A 25,763-nucleotide genomic window follows, 5' to 3' on the forward strand; every position below is an offset into this window, starting at 1 on the left:
GAGTGCTGTGTTTAATGATGGATCGTTTTGCCGATCGTGTCGCCTTGCCGAAGAAAGGCCGTGTCGTCTGCAAACTGGAAGAGATGTACATTTGAAGGAAGTGGAGGAAGATCGGCAACGAAGAGCAGATACAAAAGTGGAGATAATGCTGAGCCCTGTGGAACTCCGAAATGAATAAAGACAGGGTGTGATAAGGAGTTGTTTACAGATATGTATGTTACGCGACATGATAGAAAGTTGAAAATGAATCGGATGTAGCACATTGGTAGTTTACAGGACAGAAGCTTAAAGAAAAGCGCAAGATGCCATACCTTATCGAAAACTTTCTCAAGGTCGAATAGGCTGGCTGTGAGCGGTTAAAATGATTCGTAATGAGATTGGTAAGGCGTGAGAGCTGGTCATGAACACCAATGCGAGGACGGAAACCTGCTTGATGGAGTGGAATGATGCGATGGCGAGAGAAATGTGGATGAAGTCTGTTAACAAGAATGCGTTTCGAGAATTTTGCAGAAAACAGTGGTTAATTGAATTGGACGGTAAGATGATACTGAGGTAGCTGGCTTGTTAGGTTTTAGAAACATTAAGGCCTTGGAGGTTTTCCAATTGACGGGAATGAAACCGGTACGTAAAATGAAAGTGAAAATATGGGCTAATAGGAGCAGTAAACAAAAGGGACTCTCTTTAATGTGACGGTAGGTGATAAGGTCCATGCCTGGAGCAATGTTACGTTTGCGAGCTGTGACTTCATGAATTTCTGGAACTGCGATAGGTGTGGTAAGTTCGTGATGAGCTGGAAAGGTATGCTCTGTACTGGGTTGAAGATGACGAGAATCAACATTAAACGTATATGCAGGATGGCGTCGTTCAGATCTTTCAGGAGGAAAAGGCGTGAAGATGGTTTGGAGGTGATTCGCAAAGGCATCAGCCTTGGCACTATCTGAGGTGAGTGGATGATCACCGTCGATGAGAGGATAAGGTGTTCGAGAGAGTTGCCAGTCAATGCATTAAATCTCTTCCAGTATTTGGTAGGATGTGCAGTTGCGTCCAGTGTATTGCACGTTTTGACCCAGTTTCGAAGTTTATAGGCTATAACGTAGTTACGAACCGTACGTTGGAGCTGTCGGTGATGGCGTAGAGCCTCTTCGTTCTTTGTACGTACGTAATCTCAGTAAAATTGTCGAGAACGTCTGATCATGTGAAGGTATTGAGGTGGTAATCGAGGACGCCATGGATGTACTTGCAAGGTAGGTATATTCTCGGCAGATGCTGTATGGATAGAAGAGGTGATAGTATTCAGCGCCGAGTACAGTTCATCCTCAGTATTTGGTGGCTCGAGATGTTCAAGCTTAGAAGTGAGATGAAGTCTGTAGTTATCCCAATTTGCTTTGTCAAATCTAGGGACCTCCCTCTGTGGAATGTTTACAGAACAGTGGTGGCGAAATGTACGCTTGATAGTTAACTTGACTGGAAGGTGGTCGCTGCAAAGAGGGTCTAAGACTTCGATATGGCATTTGCCGGCAAGGGTAGTTGAGGTGATGACAACATCCGGTGTGGTATCTGAGATAGGGCGTGTTGATTTTGGAAGTTTATGCAGAATGCAAGGTATGCGTGTTGTAACGAAGTCCTGGAATTGAGCCTTCTGGCAAGCGGGTCTACTATGAATGTTAATATCGGCCATGATAATGCAGTGGCGAAAATTGTTTGCGATATACTGAAGAAAGGAGTATGGTATTGCATGGCCGGGGAGAACGTAGATGGTCGCCAAGGTGATGTATAAAGCTTTGAAATAGACGGTTGTGATAAGATATTCTGGAAGGTTGGAAATAGAACTTGGAAAGTACGATAAGGTAACTGAGAAGTAAATCCAATGAGTACGCCGCCATTGGCGCGAAGGGCTGGTGTTTGATTGTCGGCTCGAAAGATCTGGTATCCTGAGAACTTACAAGACATGCGAGGTGTGAGATGCGTTTCGTTTAGTAGAAACTCTGATGTATGTTCTTCCAGAAGAAGTTGTTCGAAGAGAGGCTTATGTTGATTGAGGGAACTGATGTTGAGAAAGATAATAACGATATCCATAAAGAAATTCATAATCTCAAACAGATGTTTCCAACCGGGTGGTGTGAAAGTGAACTCGTTGGCCTGTATAGGTGGCATTGAAGGTAACGTGGAATATGCAGCGGGCAGCATACTGTACTTGTTGCAGTACATGCGGCCGTAGAAAATGATGCACGTTTTGTAGCGTTAATGTGATGAACTGAAGAAGTTGAGATACTGTAAGACGCTGAGAATCAAATGGTACATTGGAGGAAGGAGTGGGGTCCGTTGTTGGTTCACTTTGAGTGCGAAGTGGTGCCACTAAGTGAGGTTTATCCGGTGATGGTGCGGGTCGAGCTTGACACTTAAAGCTATAAGTCGGGTGTTGTTCAGGACAAGCTGAGCACTGCGGTGGATGCTGCAGGTTCGGACAGGTACGTGTGGAATGGAGTCCAGCACAGTATCCGCATTTCAAGTTATTCCTGCTGTTGGCGCTGGTATGCGTGTTATATTCTTGACAACGCTCGCATCGGATTGGTACTGGTCGTGCAGTGCGTGAGGGCTTGACACGATGCCGTTTGCGATATATATAAGCTCCGTTATCAAGAAGCTGGTTGATGGTGTCCTGCGATTGAGATAACACTCGGACCATGTAAGTGGGACCTCGGTCGTTTCTAATGCGGATGCACGTGGAAACTTTGTGCTCTTCTTCTGTGAGTTCTTGTAGAATCTCATCATCCGTAAGGTCAGGATTTACACCTCGTATGACCAGGGGAAAAGCAGGCGTGCGAGGTGGCGGAGGCGGCTGTTTGATTCTCCGGTCAGTCAGTTTAGAGAGTTGTGCATTCTTGCCAAAAATTTCATAACTGAACTTGTTACGAATAGTGGTAGCTAGATGCTGATCAGGAGATTTGATGATCATCCCACTTCTGGTGGCAACAATTTGAGAGATCTGAGCTCGCCGATAATATTTAGTGAGTTGAAGATATATTTGCTTTTCGTTCTGATATTTTGCGTCGAAATTTGTAAGTAAGAAAGAATAGATTGGTTGTTTTGTACTGTCAGATAGCGATAGGAACTCCGTGTCGTCGATTCTAAGTCGGTCACTATCAGAGTCTGAGATGCTATCTCGGCGATGACGTTTCGGAGATGGTGCGTGATGGTGACCTATAACTGGAGATCGTGATCTTTCCGGGCTATTGTCGGTACGGTGTGAATCTCGGTGCCTACGTCGTATATCCGAATCTGCAGAGGATACGGTAGGACCAGCTATTACAATAGGAAGTCCGACATGTTGTCCTCCAGTCGCCATATCGGGTCAACCAGTGATGGGCCCCAGGCCCACTGGTCAAAATGAGAGATGAGCAACAATGAGATGTGAGATGATAAAATAAGATGAGTGTAATGAGTTTCAAAAAACAAGGAACCCTTGGAAAGCGATAACTTTCGTCTATCCTGTAAGTGCAATATGTGTGTTATGCTCTCAGGTACGTATTGCAATACCTGGTCCTCGCTGACACACTAAAAAACACAAGACAGGCTAGGTTTCTTGATGAGGTAAGTATGTCTTAGCTTTAAAATATAGGCATGTATATACATTATTAATATGCACATATGTTAATATTTTATTTATAATGGTTATTACAAATTTTGTTTACTATATTTTATTACTTTTTTATTACTTGTATTATTGCTAATTAATATGGCCAATTTTGGTTCGGAGAATTATTCCTAACTTAGATCAAGGCCGTTACATTATCCACTACCTATGGACTCTTCCATGTCCTGGACTGGCAACAATCGGTGCTTAACAATGCAAAATAATGTACTTTGCACTCTAATAACATCATCACGGACCACCCACCAAAAACACACTGAATATAGAAAGTAGAATCAAACTTTCTACTTTCTACGATATTACTATACATTTTATACAATCGATATTTACTTGTTAATTGATAGAAGTCAATTCTGCTCTCAGTCCAATCTAATTAAAACAAAATGCTACACTGTTCACACTCGTCATCGTTAACATATGTGCTTAGAACCCAAACAGCAATACTTTGTCGGATGCGCCCGTTTCTCTGTAGTGTAGGTGTACAAGGAATGGGAAGAAAATGGATTAGGATTTTAGGATTTAGATTTGTGGGCTGTCGGCATCTAAGGCCATTTAGCCCTTCACGATTTGAGGGATGACGTCGCTCGGCGAGCACACAATCCGGGGAAAGGAAAGGAAGAAAGGATTGGGAAAGGAAGGAAGCGGCCTGGGACCTATAAGTTAGGTACCACCCCGGCATTTGCCTGGTGGGAATGAGGAAAACCCAGGAAAACCTCATTCAGGGTGGCTGGCCTGAAAAAGCTGTTACACTTTATCGACCGAGTGACCCCATCGGGGAAGAAAATGGAGTAACGGTCTCCAAGAGATGGAACTACGGAGGTGTATGGAAGTTCAAAATATGGGGCGAGCGTCGCGTCAAACAGCTTGTGGTAGCCAAACGAACCATCAGAGTTTGGGAATTACGTTGCATGGGATATGGATGTTGTGCACTGGTGGATGCACAACACCCATATCCCACGCATCTATACGGTGTACACTGACACATATGCAGTTCCACAGCGACTACAGACTCGTCACCCACTCCTTAACACTTGTCTCCACAGACTTCGTTGCGCTTGAACACAGGAATAGGCTAATTGGACCATGGATAGTTGGAAAAGGGTGTGTTGGTCCCATAAATCACGGTTTGTGTTACTCCTATTGGAAGGAGTGTCCATGTGTGGCGTCAACAACACGAAGCTATGGATCCCTCGTGTATGGCGCGTACTTTACAGGTAGGTTTGGGCGGCTATATGGTTTGGAGATGCTTCTGTTGGCAAGGACTGGGACCGTTAGTGTGCATGGACCACTGCAAGATGTCCATTGTGTACCTCCGGGTATTAGAGAATCACGTACCCCTATAATACAATACTTCTACCCATACGAAGACGGCATTTTCCAGGATAGCAATGCATGATGCCACCAAGCCAGGATTGCACTTGCTTGGCTTAAGGAGCATTTCACGGAGATGTATCGTATGAACTGGCTCCCTAAGTCACCGGATCTTAATCCTATAGAACATTTATGGGATGTTACGTAACGAGCTCTTCGCACCGTGACTCCTGCACCAATATCTGTGGTCTCATTGTGGAATGCCATCAGGAATATATTGTTGAGGTATCCTGGGTTCGAAGTGATACCTCGACAATATGGTGTCAGATCCCCGTAGAAACATATCAGCAACTACCAGAATTGCAGAGACCTTATTCAGGCCGTTCTCTTAGCAAAAGTGAATCAACAAAGTATTAGGTAGGTGGTTGTAACTTAATTCAGTGAACACTTAGTGTAGTTGCTACAGTTTTGAATAACATTTCCGTAAGTATAAAGAAATCCATCAACCACTACAACGGGTTTTATTTTCTGCTTTGATCAATTGCAATATAGCCATAATATATGTGGTTGGACACTTTTTGATTTTTTTGTTATATGTAGTAGTCATAAATTCACTTTATCCTGGTTGCGACTATAATCCAACAAGCCATATAAGGTTGAGAGGAAACCGATATTGTGAAGATTGGCCCGTTAGAGATCATACCTGTTGAAGTTCACTTAAGTCTTCAATGGCCATTGAAGAAAGACCTGTATTTCTCTTTTTCATTGGATGTAAGTACTCTCGGATAGTTGCGGTGTTAATAAGAGATTCAGTTGGAATTCTCTTATCTGTTACCTGAGTTTCAACACAATGAATCCCTCCCATAGTACGAAAAGTACCTTTGCTATCAAGACTTCACACATTTAAGTCAACATTATCAAAAACATGAAAAAATCCATCTGAATGAATAGTTGGAGAGCCAGCGTTAATGATCGATATTAGGTACATTGTGGGTTCATGGTAAGGTGCTTGCACTCACATTGGTGAACTATGTTTATGAAATGTTTCGAACCGAATTATCAATGTAGGTTTAGAGCAAGGCTTGTCTATATTAGTGACAGAAAGGTTTTCCAGCAAGGTTTTCCAGGTTGAGCAAGGTTTTCCAGCAAATACGAGAGCGCGACTTATAACAACACACTTACTTTCAACTTTCTGGGATTCACTTGAAGTGTCGTTTTACTTTTTTGTAACTTGTGATATAAAAATATCAACTTTCTGGAATAAGACTTTTGCTCCCCTGAATTAATTGTATTCTTAAAATTTGCACTTTCTTAATATCTTTCTCTGTAACTTTTTATGAACATCGACTTTTCTTTGTCCACAAATTAGACAAATGAAATCAAAATTATTCTTTGTGTGTGTGTTTTTTAATATATTAATGTTGCTCAGGTAGCCTGGAACAATATGAAATTACTTCACTCTTGTCAATGTAATATATTATTTAGTTTCATTAATCAAAATTATATGGAAATGCAAGTTAAAATTAGGAACATTACTTTCTACTCTGTTATTAATTACGGTAAGTGATATTGATAAAAATAAATAGTAATATTGGCAGCACGAAAATGATTAAAAATATTATATAATCACAAAACGTTATAAATAAAGAGTTATGCATTTTAAATTGAAGTTTAGTTTTTGAAATGAAACAAATTTGGGTTTTTATCCATGCATATTACTACATAACATATTTTATACAATTTTTTAAATTGACTGTGAAAAATCATGGAATGATTAAACATTTCAATGCTTGCCTTGGAGTTGAAAACTGCTATTTTGCAGTTGAACCTAGCGTAAACTTGTCTGTAGATTTTCAAAGATAAAAATCTAAATTGATTATGAGCAAGTAAATAAAATGTTACGTTCTAGTTAAAGATAACAAATCAGAATACTAAAGGCATACTAATACGTGCCTACATTTCAAATTATCAACTAAAAACCTTACATAAAAAAAACCTACTAGATACCTATTAAGTACATGTTACTTCCACTACACAAAATCTCTTAGCCCATACAAACTTCATAAATCTCCCACTGAAACTGACGCATGGAGGTAGACAGTATCAAAAGTCGGGGTACGGCGCGCGCCTGGATGGCCCGGAAGAATGACTTTCCCGCAACTGCAGTCATTTGGTAAAAGCTAATAAAATAAGCTAAAAGTTTTATATGAAACATTTTGTTGCAGCGTTATCAGGTTTTTTAGTAATAATAACAAAAATGTTGAACATTATATTGACAAATCTACTTTTCCAGCAATTTATTTCAATACGCCATATATACTTACTTTAGCTAAAAACACATAAGGACATAATTTAAAGAATGTAATGTGAGGAAGCTAACTTCAAACAATCATATTGATACAAGCTGGCATAATCGAGTTATTGACATTTCAATGTAGGTATGCAAATTTGCATGTTTAGGGCTTTGGGGAGAAAGCAAGAGGGGAGGGTTGGGGCTTTTGAGGAAAGACTCCCCTTATGATGTAATAACTGGCAAAGTTTCAGCTTGTTACTAATTAGTCCCGACAAAAGCCTATTTTTGTTTACCTTTATTGACTGGACTATTTGGGCCTTATGCAGAGTCGTTTTGAAGCGCGATTAGAGCCATACTAAAGAGTTTGACTAACATAAGTTCTCCTGCAGTAGTCTGTATTTTAGTATGACGCTAATCGTACGTCGAAACGACTCTGCGTAAGACAGTTTGTGTTTACCTTCAACTAGCGCCGTAGGTGGCGGGTGGCTGAAACTCTGCACAGTTGCCAGTTCCATGTATTAAAATTACCGCACACTCCTTAATAGTCTATAACAAACGAAACTCCAGACATATCAGCCTTGTAACCTTAGTTTCTGATCCTCCCTCGTAAATTAAATAAGTGTATTTTTAGGATAATTGACGGATTCTTGTAAGAGATTAGCAACTTTCTCTTAAATATAATTATCTTGTTCTTTCTTTTTATTTGATTTTCATTTTTGATTGTACACGGGGTTGGATTAACCCTCTGGAGACCCGGGGATAGAAAAACATGTAGCCCCTGCTGACTTCACCTAATATATTTCTGTAAAAATACAGTAGGAAAGTTAAGGAAATATGTTTCATATTTTTGGTCATTTTTTTTAATGACGATGATTGTATCTTCATGATTCCTTTTAGATAGCCAGTTGAGATTTTGATTAGAATGGAGGTCCGGGGCTATAGCCCGTTAAGCCTACCCTTAATCCGGCCCTCATGTAGATGATATTAGCTCTCTCTCTCTTCTTCCTGTTATTATATTATATTCCTGTAATTTGTATGTGTTTGTGTCATACAAATTACGTACTATGTTTTCGCTCACAAACAGCTGGTGGCACTGCAATAAAGTATATTATTATTATTATTATTATTATTATTATTATTATTATTATTATTATTATTATTATTATTATTATTATTATTATTATTATTATTATTATTATTGTGGTATAATGTGTTTCAACACAAACAACTATTACAAATAGCTACTTATCCACATGATAAACCAGTTTATTGGTGAATAAAACTAATATTGCTATTATGTATAATTATCAAAGGTATCGTACTAATTAATAATTTTATTCTTGTTTTAATGGTTGTAATTATAACAGATTAGTCTATTACTTACACGTGTGTGTATAAACACAATACAGAAGGTTCAACATTCCCGTATAATGGGTAAATCTGGAGAAATCGTGGTGGCACTACTAATCCTCCAGCTGAATGAAGATGCGAATTCATCTTCTCGTAGAAGGAGTTTTACCCTCTTCTGGTTTCTCTTGGTTTGTCCATTTAATTACGCTCGAGTTTCTTTTAATTAAAACCAATCCTATCTCCTATTTCCCCGGTTGCTGTGTTTCTTGCTCTTCCTAGAGCAGACGCTAATCAAATTGTTAAACCTCCCCCTTTCTGTTAGAAGCTATCCCTATCCCCGACTATCTTTCCTGGTAACAACCATCCATTCTTGCCTTATCCAATCATTGCTTAAGAAAATTAGCTACACCCCAACACGCATCGCTCGAGAGTAGCTAATAGCACTTTCATAACTGTATAATTCTGGGTTAAATCCTGTTGAGCCTGTCTTCCACGAGTCAAAATTCTAACAACGGTGTAGAGTAAAAACTAGGATCCCCAAAAATTGAATATCAGAATGTTTTATTATTATTATTATTATTATTATTATTATTATTATTATTATTATTATTATTATTATTATTATTATTATTATTATTATTATTTATTGAGTTTTTGTACTTCATGAATTTCTTAAGAGTCTTCATCCCGGCGAAATTGAAATACCGCTAATTTTACAGTAATTATGTGATATCTTCAAATAGATAAAAGATAATTGAAATATGGAACAAGAGCGCCCTAGACAATATTATTTTGCGTGAGATACCGTTATCGCAAGTCACCTAGTGGCTTTCCGTTTTCAGCTGTTTAGAAACGCGAAAATAAATGCCGATTTTCAAAATGGCTTGAAATCGAAAGCAGATAAGTGAGTCGTGATAACGGTTTCTCATGTAAAATAATATTGTCTAGGGCGCTCTTGTTCCACATTTCGATTATCTTTTATCTATTTGAAGATATCACATAATTACTGTAAAATTAGCGGTATTTTAATTTCGCCGGGATGAAGACTCTTAAGCTATATTTATAATTACGGTGTACAAATAATTTTGAGTTTAATGAAGAATTTACGACAAATGAGTAGGTGGATGCAGGCCGGAAGCCAGGCCAGAAATGTAGGAGGGCCCGGTAGAAGTTAGGGAGGCCCGACCCAACCTTATTATTGTTCATCACCATATTATAGTTCCTTTGCAAGCCTACCGTGAAAATTTTAGAGGGGGGCCAGTGGAAATTTAGGGGAGCCCGGCCCACCCTTGTCCCCCGTGGATACGGGTCTATGTGGATGTAACAACATACTGGGCAATGTATTATTTGTGACAATTTTCATAGACACCACGTAATTCTCAACCGCATTGTTGCTATATATAGGATTACTATATGAAAGACTAGGTAAAAAAGAGGACATTTTTAGATTTCACATAAAGTTCGTATATTGTTTCACAAATTTCTTAATTGCATAACGAGAAAAATTTGTACTAGGTAATTTATGCGAGGTGTATTCAAAAAGTATCGAACCTTATTTCTTTCGCGTAAACCAATGAAACGCGGGAGATTTTCTTTAGTGTAGAGGTAGAGGGGACACTCATGCACAGTCGCGAATTTTTCCCGCCCACAGAAAACTTCAGACGCTGGCAGTCGGGAAGCGAGTGAAGACATGTAGTGAGCGGTCCTCGAATTTCTTTTTCTTTTTCTTTTCTTTTCTTTTTTTTTTTTTGTAAATGACAGAAAAATTTGAGCAGCGATATTGCATCAAATTTTGCCAAAATCTTGGCGATACCCAAACGGAAACCATTCAATCGGAAAGGTACAGTCATGTCCAAAGTTATTGTCGCATATCTATAACTGTGTGCTTCTAAGAATATAATTTGATAATGATTTTGCAGGGTATTTTTAATACTGATACTATGTGCATAATCAGAAAATGTATATTTGTGGTAAATTTCATAGGAAAAGAATTATGAATACGAAAATTAGAATGAGTAAAACAAAATGTTGTTAAGTGGACAAGAAAGTTTTATTTTCGTTTTATTGTTCTTATTTACTGCTCTTTTGACATGAAATTTGCCACATACATGTCTTTGCCGATTATACACCAACTAACGCTATAAGAAATATCGGGCGAATTCGTTATCAAATTATAATCCTACTAAAACATATTTATAGACATGCGACAATAATTTTGGACATGAGTGTACATTCAATTTTGAACGTGAATTTGGGCATGAGGAGAGTGTCCGCGAAATTTGATTCAGGATTTCATCGCCAAAAACCAACATTTCTGCGTGTCATCAGGCTCCTTACTCACCAAACATGGCTCCGTGTGACTTTGGGTTATTTCCCAAGCTGAAAATGCCACTAAAAGGGACCCGCATGCGTGTTTCCAACAATGGCACAAGCGCTGGGAGAAGTGTGTACATTACCAAGGTGACTATTTTGAAGGACATTCAAGGTGTTTTGGAATTCCAAATCAATAAATGTATTTTTGCCGACCAAAGATTTGATATTTTTTGAACTCACCTCGTATAACAAAATTTTTACAATACCAATTACGGAAACAATAAATTTGTTTCCTTCGCTCTTACAGCTGAAAGTATTGTAGTTACTCGGAATTTGAACATTGCGGCAATATTAACAATATACAAAGTCTGTCCGGAAATTAATGTCATACATTTTATTGTGAAAAGATTGTACGTTGCAGCACGCTCTATCCGACCGTATCGTTAGTGGTGTAAGTCAACTACACAGCGAGTGCTTGCTCAGTTGTCTCCCGAGCTATCGGAGGTGAAGGACCGGATTATAGAACAATTGACGACGTGAAAGCAGCTTGTATGTTTCATAAATGGCTCTAAACACACTTCCTGAAGAGGCCTTCCAAAAGCCTTCGCTGATTGGAAATCCCGCTAGCGAAGATATATCTACGCAGGAGGAAATACTTTTGAGGAATTTTGATGTACAGGTATTATTACTCTGATTATTGTGTAAATAAATGTTGTTTTTCATACTTGTAAACTTGATGACATAAAGGGACCAGACTACTAAATATTTTTCAAAAGCTAACAATTTTTCTTTTGCTTGTTTTTCGTAAGTGAAAAGAGCTAATGAAAGGTAACTTGCCTCAATAATAGATAATGTTATTCTACACCTGAAAATACGAACCGGAAGAATTATCAATGTTGCCATCTATAGAAATGTCAGTGTGGCCAAAATTTGAATTACCCAAAAATATTGTTTAAATCAGAGACTAGAAAAATAAACTCAACGGTAGTTGATGACTTATCATGATATCTGTGTTTCTTGTTAACTATTTTTTAAATATTATTTGTATTTATTTTGTAATAACTTACATAAGTTTTTACAAAATAAGTTATTACAAAATAAATACAAATAATATTTAAAAAGTAGTTAACAAGAAGCACAGATATCATGATAAGTCATCAACTACCGTTGAGTTTATTTTTCTAGTCTCTGATTTAAACAATATTTTTGGGTAATTCAAATTTTGGCCACACTGACATTTCTATAGATGGCAACATTGATTATTCTTCCGGTTCGTATTTTCAGGTGTAGAATAACATTATCTATTATTGAGGCAAGTTACCTTTCATTATCTCTTTTCACTTACGAAAAACAAGCAAAAGAAAAATTGTTAGCTTTTGAAAAATATTTACTAGTCTGCCCCCTTAATGTCCGGACAGACCTTGCATATGTTACTAATATCAATAATTATTATTTTTTATATATATTCTTCATAAATTATTGCTATTAATACTAGTTGTTTTCCCACTAAGCCTTCGGCTTGCTTTACGTCATAGATTAAAATCGTGCTTAATTAAAAGTTCTTTTTTTTTTTTTTTAATTCCAATTTTTCTTTCTGCTTGCTCACAAATGTTAATGCTGAAATCCAAATATAGTTGCAGCCCATTAATGTTAGTACACTTCCTAAAGCTTGTTTTAAGTATTGCACTGTTCTAAACGGTAACAATTGTCTGTAATTTATATACAGCGTTCATTTTGCTTAGTTACTAATTATATTGTGCTTGACACGGATACTTCTGGATTTTATATAAGTAAATATTACTTTAATTAAAACATTGAATAGGGTCCTTGTCAGTAGTGTCAGTCACAACAGCAAATCACGCAGTAGCGTCACTATCTATTATCAGATAAAGACGGTAAGCGAACATAGCCAATCGGCAATTGTTAACTATTAGGAATTAACGTTACTGACAGACTGAGATGATTTTTTTACTGTATAATAATCATCATTAATATACGCACTCTACCATTATTGGCAGGTCAATTGCCGCAGCTGAGAAGCTTGCATGATCCATGGTTTTCCACTAACCTCTTCGTCTTTACGTACGACTTTTCTATTTTGATATTGTTAGTCTTCTTCGCCCACTCCCTCTCTTTCCTGCCACCATACTCTCCAGCGCGTCCCTCATGATACAGCTTCTTCTTACTCAGTGTCCCAATCAGTTTCTCTTTGTCTTCTCAATAATATCAAAAACTGTTCATTTCCCCCTCACAATTTCTAACACCCTCTCATTCGTTTTCCGTTCGACCCAACTAGTTCTCTCAATTATTCTCCACACCCACATTTCGAAAGTTTCCGGTCCATTTTTCATCATTTTTGAGTAATGTCCATGTTTTTGCCTTATACAGTACAATACTCAACACGAAGCATTTTATGAGTTTTTGTTTTCAACTCTTTATTCAAGGTCCCACAAAATAGTATTTTCTTCTTACTAAGCGTTTCTATCGCCATTCCTATCCTTGCTTTTATTTCGCCTTCACACTTCATATCATCATTAATAATATTATCCAGGTATCAAAATCTAGTTACCTGTTCTAGTTTCTCCCCCTCCCCTACTTCTATATTTGACACCGACCGCTTCGTTCCAATCACCATGACTTTTCTCTTTCTCACATTTATTTTCACCTCATTTTCTTCACAGCTCTTCTTACATTCTATTAATATTAATATTAATCTATTAATATTTACAATATTCACTATATCACGTATCTTGTTTAAGTGGTTTTCTGTACTGTACTCATAAAAAGAAGACGTTTGTCCACTTTTCCATAAACCAACCCGGACCATTTTTAAGTCCCAAAAAAGGAGAGATTGTCCGGGTGCATGAAGATGTCTGGTAATCCTATCTAAGAGTCATAAAGGTAATATATTATTTGTAACACTTTTCTAAGATCAATCAGTTTCAATTCACCGATGTATGACGTAGAAGGGGACACTTATGATCAGTCAGGAGAAAACGAACAGATTAAGTAAAAACGAGGAGGGAGCGAGGTAGATGAAATAGTATAATTTTTGTGTTAATAGTGTTCCATTAGTCATGAATTCATGAATGATGTATCTCACATGAATCACAGGAGTGTACAGAATTATTTTAAAGGTGTACAAAATTTTACTTGACAAGTACAATAGACCTAATATCTATGACTTAGATTTCGGTTATACGCACTAAACAGTGGAAAACGACAATTCATTTCATAATTTGTGACAATTTTGTCGAAACACAGGAGTGTACAAAATTAAGTTAAAAGGTGTACAAAATTCTACTTGACAAATACAATAATATTCACTACTTAAATTTTCGATATTCTGATTACACACTTCAAGTTGAGGTTCAGTACATAACTTTTAATTCATTTTTTTTTAAATATACGACAACATTTTTCTTTTTAATTTTACAAAAACATACAAAATTCGTGGATTATTTGTGTGTAATCAGATCTATGGTCTGCTGACTAAACACTCCAAGTTGATGTTTAGGAGTGTATGTTTGAAAGCAATTTCTCGAATCGTAGAAGTGTACAATTTTTTTTACAATGGTGTACAAAAATATACAATATCCGTTAATTGCTTTTCGCCACTTTTGTTTTTGTTGATTACATACTCAAACTTCAACATGGAGTATGATATTTTCAACTGAAATTTCTTGAAATAGAGAGATATTTATTATGCTTGTATTAATATTTGTTCTTTCGATAGTTTTATTGATTGTTTCTCCTAATTTAATTAGAATCCTCCTTGGATGAGATGGACTAGGGTTAGTGTCATATTGTTTAGTTATTTATTATGAAAATGTGCGGTCTTATAATGCTGGCATGTTAACTGCCCTTTCTAATCGTATTGGAGACGTAGCAATTTTGTTAGCTATTGCTTGAATATTGAATTATGGAAGTTGAAATTATGTCTTTTATTTGCATAGAGTTTTAAATAATAATGAGATAGTAATTATCTCTAGCTTAATTATTTTGGCAGCAATAACAAAAAGTGCACAAATTCCTTTTTCTGCATGATTGCCGGCGGCAATAGCTGCTCCTACACCAGTATCAGCATTAGTTCATTCTTCTACACTTGTGACTGCTGGAGTTTACTTGCTAATTCGTTTTAGAGACGTTTTATTAAGTGTTTATGCGGGAGATGTATTACTTTTATTGTCAGGACTGACAATATTTATAGCTGGTATTGGTGCTAATTATGAATATGATTCGAAGAAGATTATTGCTTTATCTACTCTAAGTCAGCTCGGTCTTATAATAATAATTTTGTCCATGGGATTTCCTGTATTAGCTTTTTTTCATCTATTGACACATGCTTTATTTAAGGCATTACTTTTTTTATGTGCAGGAGCAATTAATCATGGTGTGGGAGATACACAAGATATTCGTAGAATAGGAGCACTTGTAAGTCAGATACCCCTTACTTTGTCATGTTTAAATGTAGCTAACTTGTCTTTATGTGGAATGCCATTTTTAGCTGGGTTTTATTCTAAGGACTTAATTTTGGAGATTTCTTCTTTGTCTTTAATTAATGTAGTCAGCTTTTTCTTATTATTTTTTTCTACGGGCCTAACTGCATGTTATTCAGTACGTTTAAGATTTTATTTAACGGGTAAGGGCTTTGGGGGTACTAATATTCATTCTATTAGTGATAATGAAGGCTGGACTATGTGTAAGGGAATATTAGGATTAGTAGTGATGGCAATTTTGGGGGGTGCAACATTGAGTTGATTGATTTTTCCTACTGTTAATTGTGTTGTTTTACCTTTACACTTAAAAACGGGTGCGCTACTTGTAAGTGTGGTAGGCTTGTGGGTTGGTATTTTACTATCAAGTTATTCTATTGAGCAGTCTTTAATGTGTGTGAAGTTTTATTTTAGCTCTACAATAATAGGAAGCATATGATTTTTACCTTACTTATCAACAAATTATATTATTAAATTCCCTTTATATGTAGGGGGTGTATATTATAATAATAATTGATCAAGGATGGAGAGAATGTCTTGGTGCTCAAGGCATGTATAGTAGTTTTAAGGATGGTTCAATATTAATTCAACAATCGCAGGACAATTTATTTAAAATGTATTTATTAATTTTTTTATTTTTTACAATTTTCCTTTGTTTCTTTATATTTGTCTATTTAGGTAGCTTATATTGAAAGCATAGTATTGAAGATACTAAGAAGAATTATATTCCCTAAATGATACTCCCTGAGAGTACTCTCTTTTTTACCTCGAAAAGGTAATGTAATATTTATACTAAGGGGGTTATAGTTATTTTATATTAAGAGATGTTAACGGTCTAATCCGCTAAAGATAAAAGTTAGCAGCTTCTTCTTGATTATTCACATCTCCTTAGTTGGGGCAGGGAATCCCAATGGTATCATTAACAGTGAAATGCCTCTTTTTGGCTTCAACTAACAAGTAGGGGTCAAGAGACCAAAGGCTCAGGTCGAAACTGAGTGCAATCGTTTGCTTCCTACTTATGAGATAAGTTGATAGCAACACCTTTTGGATGCAAACCAAATATTATACTTAACTATTATCCCGTTTCATTAGTCAGCTCATGTTAAGGACCCTTGATTTCATTCGTGATAAAGGCCTATTAGGAGGATTACTATGAATGTTAGTCTAACCAGAGATCAGGATAGTGTATTAGTGTTGTTAATTTTGGGGGGTAAAATCATATGCTTCCTATTATTGTAGAGCTAATTGTTATTGGTAGTAGAAGGACAATTTCTACGTCGAAGATGAAGTGTACAAAAATGTACAATTTTTTTTACAAATTTATGAGCTGGTTTTTATTCTGATCTGACAATTATGCACTCCAAGTTGACGACCCCAAAAGTTAGCATGATGAGCTCCTGATGGTTACGGAATTTAGACTAGAATTTTGATTATATTTCTTGACTTATTTCACATGTAAAAAAAAAAAAAAAAAAAAAAAACGGAAGTCTTAAAATAAAGGATCCTGTGAACCAGATATCAATTAATGGAAAATATTACCATTTGGTATTGCTATAAATATGTTCAAAACCTTCAATCAATACAAACAATTGACGTGACTTGATATCTGCTCTTTCAAAATTCTATTCTTTGCAATAGATCCAGACAATACAAAATATTAATTGCACGATTATATATAAATATTTCTTATAAATACATGTTACTTTTATATATTGGGTATATTTTCGTTGTAAGTTTAATATTTTAGTTCAAGCCTTGCAACATTTACTTTTCGTGTAGTTACTTTCTTCTAGATGATACGAGTTTTATATTTTTTAATTTGATATTTCTAATATTTTCTTCTTTTCTAGATGATTCACAGCAACATGGTTTAGACCGAATATCAAGTTACCTACAACTAACTAACTCTATGGCCTATGGAATCCGGTGGTTCAAAGTCGCGTTCACAAAAGCTCTCCACTGACTTCTATCCTTAGCCAATTGGATCCAGTTTCTACTTTGAATTCCAATCTCTGCGAGATCCATCTTAATATTGTCCTCCCATCTGCGCCTAGGTCTTCCTAATGGCGATTTTCCGATTGGTCTTCCACTCAAGACTCTGAAAGCGTTTCTACTTTCTTCCATTCTCGCTACATGACCCGCCCACCTAACCATCCTAGACTTGACGACCCTAACAATGTTGGGTAAACCGTATAAATTATGTAGTTCCTTGTTATGAAGTTTCTGTCATTCCTCATTCCCGTTCCTCTTGGGTCCGAATATTCGTCTTAGGATCTTGTTCTCAAAGACTTTCAGTGTAAGTTCTTCCCTCACAGTAAGAGACAATTTTTCGCAACCATACAGAACAATAGGCATGATTATCGTTTTATATATTTTAAGCTTCAAATTCCTCGTCAGAATTCGCAACGATAGGAGATTTTGAACTTAATAATAACACGAATTCCCTGCTTTTAGTCAAGTTACCTATATGTATTATTAACTTTAGTAATTCCAAATAGTAACAATGTTGAAATAACATTTGCAAAACATATCAAATTAACAAATACAGTACAAAACTTAAAAGGACAGTCATTTGTAATGAAGCACAAGGTGGTGTATTACAACTTTTCGGGAAAGAAATCCGATGTTGAACATGTGTAATCAATCAATGTGACAGTTTTAGAAATAGCATGGTGAATCGCATTTATATCTAATAATTATATACAATGTTAAAATTACAGGATAATGTAACATGATAAAAACTTAGAGCTCCTCCGTGGCTAAGCGGTTAGCGTACGCGCCTTTGCCGCGGGAGACCCGGGTTCGATTCCCGGCGGGAGTTCATGTGGTTCGGATTCCACGTTAATCAGTAGGTCCACGTCTCATATAGGCTCGCTGCTGAACGGGACGTAAAAATCAATCAATCAATCAATCAATGATAAAAACATAGTTCCAGGTAAGTATTAAGTATGTTCCAAAATTTATTTCAAACTTTTTCACCGTTTCACCGTTATACGTTTCGTTCGTCGTAATCGTTTCACCGTTATACGCTAACAAACAGCATTCAATATCGCTTTCAATGCAAAGAAAGGAATTATAGATGATGACCCATTAAAATGAAAATATTAAGAAACAATTGGATATATGCCCTCCCCCCTAACATATACCCTTCCCACATCCATAACTTTAAATAGAAGTTGAAATCCACTGCGAAAATACACAAATATAGTTTAACTATGGGAATATAATGTATGAGATTCATACTGCAAGACACTCTAAAATTTTCCTAAAGAATACAAGAGGTTTCCTAAAGAATACAATATCAACTCTCGCCCAAGCTATGTTAGTACGTGTTAGAAGTGGACGAAAGATGACCGTTATAACGTTTAGCGAGAATATCGGATTGTAACCTCCTTTCTGCTGTATCATATTGTAATTGCAGTGTTATTAAAGAAAATTATGATACTTGACTCCAATCAATTTATTAGAATGACACTTAAAATATTGTAATGTTATTAGGATTACGCTATTAGGCCTTATAAGATTGTGATGTTATTAGGATCAAGTTAGAGGACTTTATAAGATTGTAATGTTATTAGGATTACGCTAGTAGGCCTTATAAGATTGTGATGTTACTAGGATCAAGCTAGAGGACTTTATAAGATTGTAATGTTATTAGGATTACGCTAGTAGGCCTTATAAGATTGTGATGTTATTAGGATCAAGTTAGAGGACTTTATAAGATTGTAATGTTATTAGGATTACGCTAGTAGGCCTTATAAGATTGTGATGTTATTAGGATCAAGTTAGAGGACTTTATAAGATTGTAATGTTATTAGGATTACGCTAGTAGGCCTTATAAGATTGTGATGTTATTAGGATCAAGTTAGAGGACTTTATAAGATTGTAATGTTATTAGGATTAGGCTAGTAGGCCTTGTAAGATTATGATGTTATTAGGATCAAGTTAGAGAACTTTATAAGATTGTAATGTTATTAGAATTACGCTAGTAGGCCTTGTAAGATTGTAATGTTACTACGATCAAACTAGAAGACTTTATAAGATTATAATGTTATTAGGATTAAGCTAGTAGACCTTATAAGATTGTGATGTTTCTAGGATCAAGCTAGAGGACTTTATGAGATTGTAATGTTATTAGGATTAGGCTAGTAGGCCTTATAAGATTGTGATGTTATTAGGATCAAGTTAGAGGACTTTATAAGATTGTAATGTTATTAGGATTAGGCTAGTAGGCATTGTAAGATTGTGATGTTATTAGGATCAAATTAGAGGACTTTATAAGATTGTAATGTTATTAGGATTACGCTAGTAGGCCTTATAAGATTGTGATGTTACTAGGATCAAGCTAGAGGACTTTATGAGATTGTAATGTTATTAGGATTACGCTAGTAGGCCTTATAAGATTGTGATGTTATTAGGATCAAGTTATAGGACTTTATAAGATTGTAATGTTATTAGGATTAGGCTAGTAGGCCTTGTAAGATTGTGATGTTATTAGGATCAAGTTAGAGAACTTTATAAGATTGTAATGTTATTAGAATTACGCTAGTAGGCCTTGTAAGATTGTAATGTTACTAGGATCAAACTAGAAGACTTTATAAGATTATAATGTTATTAGGATTAAGCTAGTAGGCCTTATAAGATTGTGATGTTTCTAGGATCAAGCTAGAGGACTTTATGAGATTGTAATGTTATTAGGATTAGGCTAGTAGGCCTTATAAGATTGTGATGTTATTAGGATCAAGTTAGAGGACTTTATAAGATTGTAATGTTATTAGGATTAGGCTAGTAGGCATTGTAAGATTGTGATGTTATTAGGATCAAGTTAGAGGACTTTATAAGATTGTAATGTTATTAGAATTACGCTAGTAGGCCTTATAAGATTGTGATGTTACTAGGATTAAGTTAGAGGACTTTATAAGATTGTAATGTTATTAGGATTACGCTAGTAGGCCTTATAAGATTGTGATGTTACTAGGATCAAACTAGAAGACTTTATAAGATTGTTATGTTATTAGGATTACGCTAGTAGGCCTTATAAGATTGTAATGTTATTAGGATCAAGCTAGAGGACTTTATAAGATTGTTATGTTATTAGGATTAGGCTAATAGGCCTTGTAAGATTGTGATGTTATTAGGATCAAGTTAGAGGACTTTATAAGATTGTAATGTTATTAGGATTACGCTAGTAGGCCTTATAAGATTGTGATGTTACTATGATCAAGCTAGAGGACTTTATAAGATTGTAATGTTATTAGTATTACGCTAGTAGGCCTTACAAGATTGTAATGTTATTAGGATCATGGTAGTAAGCCTTATGAGGTCGTAATGATATTAGGATCACGCTAGTGAGCTTTATAAAATTGTAATTTTTGTCCGTCCGTCCGTTACTCCACACGTTATCTCTTGAACTAAAATGAATTTTTTAACTCTGTGTCTTTGTCCACAATATACAGCTAGAGCAATTATTTCGGTCGAATTCGTTAATGGAATCAATACGTTATCATCTTTAAGGTTAACGGTTACTTTAACGGCGATTTTACATATCCAACATTCCACACATTGAAATATCTGTTGAGGTCAGAATTTTTTAGGTTAAAAGCTAAAATAATTTTTAGGTTAAATGTGTTTTGGGAGTTAACAAATTTTTTTGGTTAAACTTTAAAAAAATATTGATAAGGTTAAAACATCCCATGACAGGGTGAGGGTATGTAAAATCCGGAGTATTGAAGTTGTTTGACATTAGTTTAACCTAGAAATGCGTAGATCCATTCATTAAATATAAGTTCGTCTGATCCTGCAGTATTTACTGTTTCTACCAGAGTTTATTTATAGGATACAAATTGTATCATATGGTATGTGAGAAAAAACGATGGCAAAATAGTTTCATTCCTTATTTTTTTAAAAGACAAGTAGAACAACCATCCCCAACTAAATACTCTATGACATCACAGATTCGTGCTTTCCTTCTCAGTTAACCACACAGGAAGAGAAAGGAGCCTAAGGATAATCTAACGTTGATAAAAGACAGTGGTGACAGACCATGGTAGGAACACTAGCGTCACCGTTGTCCAGAAGGGAGTATAAAACAAGGTGTAAGACCTTCATCGGCATTAGTTTCGGATGGTTATCCACCTCTCTTAGCTTGCCTATAGCTCTAAGATATCCTAATCGCAACCACCTAGCTTACCTGGAATTCTGCGAGACTTTAACTTCTCTTAGCTTGTCTGTAGCTCTAAGATATGCTAATCGCAACCACCTAGCTTACCTGGAGTTCTGCAAGACTTTAACCTCTCGTAGCTTGCCTGCAGCTCTAAGATATCCTAATCGTAACCACCTAGCTTACCTGGAGTTCTGCGAGACTTTAACCTCTCTTAACTTGCCTATAGCTCTAAGATATCCTAATCGCAACCACCTAGCTTACCTGGAGTTCTGCGAGACTTTAACCTCTCTTTACTTGCCTGGAGCACTGAGAAAATTCGTTTTAACAAAACTACCACTTAGCTTGCCTGGAACTCCATGGCGTCCCTCCCCTTGGTTGTCTGAGCCTTGGGACATCTATTTACGCAGACAAACTACATGGAGAACAGTGCACTGGTTCTCGGATGACAGGGTGATTTTGTATGATATATTTGTATATAACAAGATTTTTTTTAATAAAAAAGGTTGTGGACAAAAGACGAATCCAGTGTGATAAATTGTTCTACCTACTCGCTCTTCACATTAATTTTGCAATATTTTAGATGAACGTAATTTAAAATTTAAGCGATGATGATTAATTTCTAGGCCCAGATCAATAAGCGGAATGGTTCTCATAGGGTATCAATTTTTAGATTTAGAAGTTAATTGATTTCTGATAACTTTTCCCGAAAACTACCCATGACTTTTTAAATGCACGCACACATTTTATTCAGGTCATTAAGATGTATCGATTGGTATATATGTCTCTTCTTTAGACAATTTATTTTCCGTTAAATTCGTAATAATATTGTAGAAGATATTGGTTTCCATACTGTCTTAAGGATGCAATATGCAATTTGAGTATCCAATTTATTGTCTCTGACTCTATAAATATGACAAGAGTTAAGCCGTAATTTTTAAACAGTGTATTTCTAGTAAATTATAAGGTAAAGAACTTCATACAGAAATTCATTTACTCGTTTTATTATGTGTCGCTTGCAAATTATATGTATTAGCAGTGACTTTAAATACATACTGGAAATGAACAGATAAATTGACTTCGATATTTTATCACTAAAAAAGTGAGCATTATCGGATTACATTCAGTAATCAGAAAGTCATTTTCAGAATGTATTTCATGAACCATGTATTTTACCTATTTTACTAGCATGATATTTTAGGTGAAATTATTCTGTTGTAGGTAAGGGTGTAGATACATATGTAAAACGCATGTTTCTTGTCGGAAACGATCGTAGATGTACATGAACCTAATATAGCTGGAAAAAGTAAAATAAAGCCGGTGAAATATATATGTATTATCGCAGCTTCCATATAGCGAGCGGTAGGAACGTAGTTATCTTTTTGCCATAACTTTTCTGCACAAGCTGTGTTAACGGTTAGGAATTCACATAGTTTGCAAACTTAATGACCGTTTAGCATTTCATTTCGCTTCTCTTTTCATTATTTTCTCTTTTTTTGGGGGGGAGGAGAAGGAGGTTCTTTCCTACTTTTCTGACTTTTTTTTTTCTCGACTGACAATGTCTAAGGAACGTAAGAAAATTTCCAGCTCTCTCTCCTCCTTTTTAATGACCACTATCTTTGAGACAAGGAACTGCCTCGGATGCAGTTTTCGGAATGGCCATAAAAACCTTTCGCCAAATTAAGCCCTTCTTAGTTGCTGTTTGACGTTCTGCCATCCGACATTTACGAGCTCCAATCTCTATCCTCTCCTTAGTCTCTCTCTTTCTCTTAGTGGCTTCTTGTTAGAATATATCCATTTTCTTTTCTTACGAAGGAAGGAGGAAAGGAAAGTGGGCGCTCAAGATTATTTTCTGCACCGATATCTCCTATGTTCTTTCATTTCTCTATCTTAAGACTCTCTCTCTGTGTGTGTTCATTATATGGAAGTTTACGTATCGGGCCAGCCGAATATTGGATTTCTAACACTATTAAGTTCTTCGTGTTAATGACTCCAATATTCGTAATTAAAAGTGAAAAGTACTTGTTTTTAATTCGTCTAAAGTATATGATGGTTTAATTCTTTCGTTATAAACTACAGCTAATGGAAGGCTACAAAATTTTCAAATATTTCCTATAATAAATGGTACAAAATTCGTAATTTTCAACAGGAAAAAAGTTCAAAAATTTTATATAAATTTCGTTAAGCAGAAGTAAATGATATGGTTAAGTATAAATCCTCATGCGAAGGATTACGAGATATCTTTTGTTAACTTAAATTTGACGCTACACAGTAACCAGGCCATTTCTTAAGATGAAACTAACACTGGACCATAATCTAACACACCACATGAAATAGAGAGAATTATAATTTTGCTTAGTAATAACGTCAGTAGATATGTATAATGGAAATTGGCATTTGTTGATTAAATATATATTTAAAGTTGTTAAAGCAGTAAGAAAAAAGCATGCCATTTGAAAGATAAAATAATATTTATATTTATTCAGATTTTGTAAGTAAATGTTTTGCCAGGTATCCTTTTTTGTTCTTCATGGAATTTGGTAATCCTGTCAATAAGCCTCTACTGCATGAAATTTGGTCAAAGGAACACAAAGAAAAGAACATTTCAACGCAGAAAAAAACTATTTTAAGGTTGGGAAATTTAGTTTTGTTTCATTGGTATTTTTATACTTAATTAATTAAATGCAGAAAATATTAGCAATTTAGTTCTCATGATGAGTTTGCCTGGAACAATATATCATTCTGTATCGAAATAGTTCGTAATCTGAACAGAATTGATAATAGTAGTTGGACTAACCAATATTCGTTAACAGAGACCATTAGCTATTTCATTCGCTTCCTTGTTTCCTCATCAGTTTGTTTACTATTAGAATTATTGGTTATTGACATAACAAAGCTTGCAGTATCAATAGCTATACTCATCTGTCCATGCATTTACTCAACATTATGCAGTGTCGCACATTACGCTAGGGGCATGACATTATATGTATATCCTCCATTTATAGAACTGATGTACGAAGGCCAATAATGGTAGATGTTAACAAGAGTATAAAGATTTGAAAAACTTACAGTAAATAATGATCACCAGGAAATGAATTTATATGTAAATTGGCTCAAAAATGTATACACTGTTTTATCTATATACTGTAAATAAAGTCGAAAATCACTATGTTTGTGACTCTCAATCTCCTGAACTTCCCGACCGATCTCGATCAAATTTGTAACTTGGATGAGGTTCGAGGCTGGGCTGGATTTAGGCTATTCACTTCGAGGGTAGAACTGAGGAGTGGGGGAGTTGGAGGGGGACGGGGTATAAAAATAAATAACACTTAATAACTCCTGAACCACTCGATCGATCTTGATCAAGTTTTCAACATAGATTAGGTTCAGGCCTGGGATTGTTTTTATGATTTAAATTTGAAGAAGCAACGTAGGGAAGGAAAAAGAGGGGGAGATATATAAAAATCAATTTATATGAGACTGAAAGTGACTATTTTTGTAACTTAATAACTCTTGAACTATCCGACCGATCTCAATCAAATTTTCAAGATACATGAGGTTCGGATCTGCGAACAATTTTGTAATGTCAGTTTAACGGTAGATCCTAGGGGAGGGGGAGGAGAGGGGGACCTATAAATAAAAACTAATAAAACCTAATAACTTTTGAACCACCAAACCAACCTCGATCAAATTTTCAACATATATGAGGGTCGGGCCTTGGGTGTTCTTTATCGTTTCACTTTAACAAGCCAACCTAGGGGGAGGGGGAGATATATATATATATGTAAAAAATACCTACGTAAAAATTACTGCCTTTGTGACTTCATCACTCTTGAACCACCCGACCGATCTCAATCAAATTTTCAACATACATGAGTTTAGAGGCAGGGATTACTTTAGGCTATTCACTTTGACGATGCAACGTAGGGGAGGGGGAGAGGGAGAGACACTTTTAAAAAGGTAAAAAAAAAATGACCGATACTAGTGTTGAATCCATAGTCTTCGGGGTCGATGAGAGAAACAGTGACGTGACACTTCTGATGCGATTTCAGTCCAAGTTCAGCCCTGATAGTTGGGGAGGGGGAGGCTACAACATAGGGGAGGGTATAAACATTAAAAATGATCGAAAATGACTAATATTAGTGTCGAACCCATAGTTCTAGGAGTAGATGAGATTAACAGTGACAA

The 25,763-nt window shown here is 35.9% G+C and overlaps 1 pseudogene; it reads left to right on the forward strand.

The window, feature by feature from the left end:
• The first annotated feature begins 3,586 nt into the window (after positions 1-3,586).
• The window catches only part of LOC145682985 (NADH-ubiquinone oxidoreductase chain 5 pseudogene), a 38,848-nt pseudogene continuing 16,671 nt past the window's right edge, over positions 3,587-25,763 (forward strand).

This window comes from Thermobia domestica, chromosome 1 (assembly GCF_964235325.1).
Source record: "Thermobia domestica chromosome 1, izTheDome1.hap1.1, whole genome shotgun sequence".
In the NCBI taxonomy this organism is placed as follows: Eukaryota; Metazoa; Arthropoda; class Insecta; order Zygentoma; family Lepismatidae; genus Thermobia; species Thermobia domestica.